Source organism: Salminus brasiliensis, chromosome 13 (genome assembly GCF_030463535.1).
Source record: "Salminus brasiliensis chromosome 13, fSalBra1.hap2, whole genome shotgun sequence".
NCBI lineage: Eukaryota > Metazoa > Chordata > Actinopteri > Characiformes > Bryconidae > Salminus > Salminus brasiliensis.
The window spans coordinates 13,032,317-13,037,316 of record NC_132890.1 but is presented as its reverse complement, the minus strand read 5'-3'; the positions used below and the strand labels follow the sequence as shown (position 1 = coordinate 13,037,316).

Below are 5,000 nucleotides of genomic sequence, written 5' to 3'. Positions count from 1 at the left end.
TTAAACGGCATCTGACGCTGAAATGTTTCGACTCTGAAGACTCCAAAGGCCGTATGAAATGTAACACAAGGACGTACATGTAAAAGAAAGGGTAATGCGTTGTAGATTTGTGAAAGCGTAAAGTAAGATGGAGTAAAAGTAAGAAAAGCAAGTGAAAGAATGTGCATGTAAGTGCTTGAGGATGGCAAAAGCTTACAGCACCTGGTATTCCCAGGTGGTCTCCCATCCAAGTACTAACCAGGCCCGACCCTGCTTAGCTTCCGAGATCAGACGAGATCGGGCGTGCTCAGGGTGGTATGGCCGTAAGCTAGAGCACTGCTTCCACTCAGCCTATTTATAAGCATGCGGCAAAAGACGGCTGCCTTTTCCACACTACAGAGGACACACATTTACTCGCCCTCCTTTCTTACTTCCAAAGCAACCCCACCAAGCTCATTCAAACCAATCACACATTTCATTGCTCTCTCCTGTCCTCCTTCTCTTTTCACAAAAAAAATAAAACAACAAAACTTGCTCTTTTGGCTGACACTTGAACATTCAGCAACAAAGGCTAACGCCGGCCGCCAGACTCGGCCTTGTCAACATAAAAGTCACATAAGCCACATGAGTCGAATGGGCTTGTGAAACGGGACAATTACAAAATCACAAATCTTTCTCAACTGTCTTGGCTCCTTTTATTTACACCCCTAAATTCCACATACTAAGGTACAACAGGAATACGGGATAAATGCAGAGGCTACTTCCTACCAATATGGAAGCCGGGCAAAAAAAAAAAAAGAAAAAAGCTCACGCTAGCACGCCGGGCGAAGCATCGCTCTGAGATGAGTTGCGAGTCGCAGGGATGCCGGTGAAGCAGGCTCGGGCTGAGTGGGCCAGCCAGCCTTTTGACTTAGGGAAGTGGCGTCGCCATGTCAAGTTCAAAGAACTCTGTGAAGCTTTAGGGGGACAAAAGAACAACTGTTGTAGATGCAGGCAGGTCTGGGAGGAGAATTTTAAAAAAAACTCAATACAACTGGAAATCAGCCCCCCGAAACGAGAACGGGGACCCATGAATGGCGGCCCATGACTTGAGGTTGCGTGTAACGGTGAAATAAACATCACGGCTGTGACGAAACGGTGCTGTTATTGCCCCACGGCTCACTCCCTTTCGTGATGTGTTGCTTTAATGTGACCTAAGTAAGTGATCTAAATTAGCAGGTGTTTTTTTGTTTGTTTGTTTGTTTTTAACAGCAAATATTGGGCTTGTCCCACCCATGAGCTGCAACTGTGATTGGTTGTAGTTCTGCTCTGCGTTGACATCCTGTAACAGACTTTCCCCCCATGTTGTCAGTTTCCTCAAACGTACACTGACCCCTACTGGCAGGCTTGGGTTACTTTTATCCACAGCATTCCCTCCACAGAGTTCTTGTTGAATATTTTCCAGTGTTTTGTTTTGAGAGCAACTGGCTATAATTAAGCCAAACTACAACTGATTGGTTTCCATCCCATGGCAGGCCATGCAGGTGGGCTTAAACGGCATCTGACGCTGAAATGTTTCGACTCTGAAGACTCCAAAGGCCGTATGAAATGTAACACAAGGACGTACATGTAAAAGAAAGGGTAATGCGTTGTAGATTTGTGAAAGCGTAAAGTAAGATGGAGTAAAAGTAAGAAAAGCAAGTGAAAGAATGTGCATGTAAGTGCTTGAGGATGGCAAAAGCTTACAGCACCTGGTATTCCCAGGCGGTCTCCCATCCAAGTACTAACCAGGCCCGACCCTGCTTAGCTTCCGAGATCAGACTAGATCGGGCGTGCTCAGGGTGGTATGGCCGTAAGCGAGAGCACTGCTTCCACTCAGCCTATTTATAAGCATGCGGCAAAAGACGGCTGCCTTTTCCACACTACAGGGGACACACATTTACTCGCCCTCCTTTCTTACTTCCAAAGCAACCCCACCAAGCTCATTCAAACCAATCACACATTTCATTGCTCTCTCCTGTCCTCCTTCTCTTTTCACAAAAAAAATAAAACAACAAAACTTGCTCTTTTGGCTGACACTTGAACATTCAGCAACAAAGGCTAACGCCGGCCGCCAGACTCGGCCTTGTCAACATAAAAGTCACATAAGCCACATGAGTCGAATGGGCTCGTGAAACGGGACAATTACAAAATCACAAATCTTTCTCAACTGTCTTGGCTCCTTTTATTTACACCCCTAAATTCCACATACTAAGGTACAACAGGAATACGGGATAAATGCAGAGGCTACTTCCTACCAATATGGAAGCCGGGCAAAAAAAAAAAAAGAAAAAAGCTCACGCTAGCACGCCGGGCGAAGCATCGCTCTGAGGTGAGTTGCGAGTCGCAGGGATGCCGGTGAAGCAGGCTCGGGCTGAGTGGGCCAGCCAGCCTTTTGACTTAGGGAAGTGGCGTCGCCATGTCAAGTTCAAAGAACTCTGTGAAGCTTTAGGGGGACAAAAGAACAACTGTTGTAGATGCAGGCAGGTCTGGGAGGAGAATTTTAAAAAAACTCAATACAACTGGAAATCAGCCCCCCGAAACGAGAACGGGGACCCATGAATGGCGGCCCATGACTTGAGGTTGCGTGTAACGGTGAAATAAACATCACGGCTGTGACGAAACGGTGCTGTTATTGCCCCACGGCTCACTCCCTTTCGTGATGTGTTGCTTTAATGTGACCTAAGTAAGTGATCTAAATTAGCAGGTGTTTTTTTGTTTGTTTGTTTGTTTTTAACAGCAAATATTGGGCTTGTCCCACCCATGAGCTGCAACTGTGATTGGTTGTAGTTCTGCTCTGCGTTGACATCCTGTAACAGACTTTCCCCCCCATGTTGTCAGTTTCCTCAAACGTACACTGACCCCTACTGGCAGGCTTGGGTTACTTTTATCCACAGCATTCCCTCCACAGAGTTCTTGTTGAATATTTTCCAGTGTTTTGTTTTGAGAGCAACTGGCTATAATTAAGCCAAACTACAACTGATTGGTTTCCATCCCATGGCAGGCCATGCAGGTGGGCTTAAACGGCATCTGACGCTGAAATGTTTCGACTCTGAAGACTCCAAAGGCCGTATGAAATGTAACACAAGGACGTACATGTAAAAGAAAGGGTAATGCGTTGTAGATTTGTGAAAGCGTAAAGTAAGATGGAGTAAAAGTAAGAAAAGCAAGTGAAAGAATGTGCATGTAAGTGCTTGAGGATGGCAAAAGCTTACAGCACCTGGTATTCCCAGGCGGTCTCCCATCCAAGTACTAACCAGGCCCGACCCTGCTTAGCTTCCGAGATCAGACTAGATCGGGCGTGCTCAGGGTGGTATGGCCGTAAGCGAGAGCACTGCTTCCACTCAGCCTATTTATAAGCATGCGGCAAAAGACGGCTGCCTTTTCCACACTACAGGGGACACACATTTACTCGCCCTCCTTTCTTACTTCCAAAGCAACCCCACCAAGCTCATTCAAACCAATCACACATTTCATTGCTCTCTCCTGTCCTCCTTCTCTTTTCACAAAAAAAATAAAACAACAAAACTTGCTCTTTTGGCTGACACTTGAACATTCAGCAACAAAGGCTAACGCCGGCCGCCAGACTCGGCCTTGTCAACATAAAAGTCACATAAGCCACATGAGTCGAATGGGCTCGTGAAACGGGACAATTACAAAATCACAAATCTTTCTCAACTGTCTTGGCTCCTTTTATTTACACCCCTAAATTCCACATACTAAGGTACAACAGGAATACGGGATAAATGCAGAGGCTACTTCCTACCAATATGGAAGCCGGGCAAAAAAAAAAAAAGAAAAAAGCTCACGCTAGCACGCCGGGCGAAGCATCGCTCTGAGGTGAGTTGCGAGTCGCAGGGATTCCGGTGAAGCAGGCTCGGGCTGAGTGGGCCAGCCAGCCTTTTGACTTAGGGAAGTGGCGTCGCCATGTCAAGTTCAAAGAGCTCTGTGAAGCTTTAGGGGGACAAAAGAACAACTGTTGTAGATGCAGGCAGGTCTGGGAGGAGAATTTTAAAAAAACTCAATACAACTGGAAATCAGCCCCCCGAAACGAGAACGGGGACCCATGAATGGCGGCCCATGACTTGATGTTGCGTGTAACGGTGAAATAAACATCACGGCTGTGACGAAACGGTGCTGTTATTGCCCCACGGCTCACTCCCTTTCGTGATGTGTTGCTTTAATGTGACCTAAGTAAGTGATCTAAATTAGCAGGTGTTTTTTTGTTTGTTTGTTTGTTTTTAACAGCAAATATTGGGCTTGTCCCACCCATGAGCTGCAGCTGTGATTGGTTGTAGTTCTGCTCTGCGTTGACATCCTGTAACAGACTTTCCCCCCCATGTTGTCAGTTTCCTCAAACGTACACTGACCCCTACTGGCAGGCTTGGGTTACTTTTATCCACAGCATTCCCTCCACAGAGTTCTTGTTGAATATTTTCCAGTGTTTTGTTTTGAGAGCAACTGGCTATAATTAAGCCAAACTACAACTGATTGGTTTCCATCCCATGGCAGGCCATGCAGGTGGGCTTAAACGGCATCTGACGCTGAAATGTTTCGACTCTGAAGACTCCAAAGGCCGTATGAAATGTAACACAAGGACGTACATGTAAAAGAAAGGGTAATGCGTTGTAGATTTGTGAAAGCGTAAAGTAAGATGGAGTAAAAGTAAGAAAAGCAAGTGAAAGAATGTGCATGTAAGTGCTTGAGGATGGCAAAAGCTTACAGCACCTGGTATTCCCAGGCGGTCTCCCATCCAAGTACTAACCAGGCCCAACCCTGCTTAGCTTCCGAGATCAGCCGAGATCGGGCGTGCTCAGGGTGGTATGGCCGTAAGCGAGAGCACTGCTTCCACTCAGCCTATTTATAAGCATGCGGCAAAAGACGGCTGCCTTTTCCACACTACAGGGGACACACATTTACTCGCCCTCCTTTCTTACTTCCAAAGCAACCCCACCAAGCTCATTCAAACCAATCACACATTTCATTGCTCTCTCCTGTCCTCC

The 5,000-nt window shown here is 46.5% G+C and overlaps 4 non-coding genes across 4 annotated transcripts; all 4 read right to left on the bottom strand.

Moving 5' to 3' along the window:
• Window positions 1-189: 189 nt before the first annotated feature.
• LOC140576161 (5S ribosomal RNA) lies at window positions 190-308 on the bottom strand. The gene has a single exon (XR_011981390.1). It is a non-coding gene; the product is annotated as a 5S ribosomal RNA (ribosomal RNA).
• Window positions 309-1,697: 1,389 nt separating this feature from the next.
• LOC140575721 (5S ribosomal RNA) lies at window positions 1,698-1,816 on the bottom strand. Its single transcript, XR_011980986.1, has one exon. It is a non-coding gene; the product is annotated as a 5S ribosomal RNA (ribosomal RNA).
• Window positions 1,817-3,205: 1,389 nt separating this feature from the next.
• LOC140575720 (5S ribosomal RNA) lies at window positions 3,206-3,324 on the bottom strand. Its single transcript, XR_011980985.1, has one exon. It is a non-coding gene; the product is annotated as a 5S ribosomal RNA (ribosomal RNA).
• Window positions 3,325-4,713: 1,389 nt separating this feature from the next.
• Window positions 4,714-4,832, bottom strand: LOC140575651 (5S ribosomal RNA). Its single transcript, XR_011980921.1, has one exon. It is a non-coding gene; the product is annotated as a 5S ribosomal RNA (ribosomal RNA).
• Window positions 4,833-5,000: the final 168 nt, after the last annotated feature.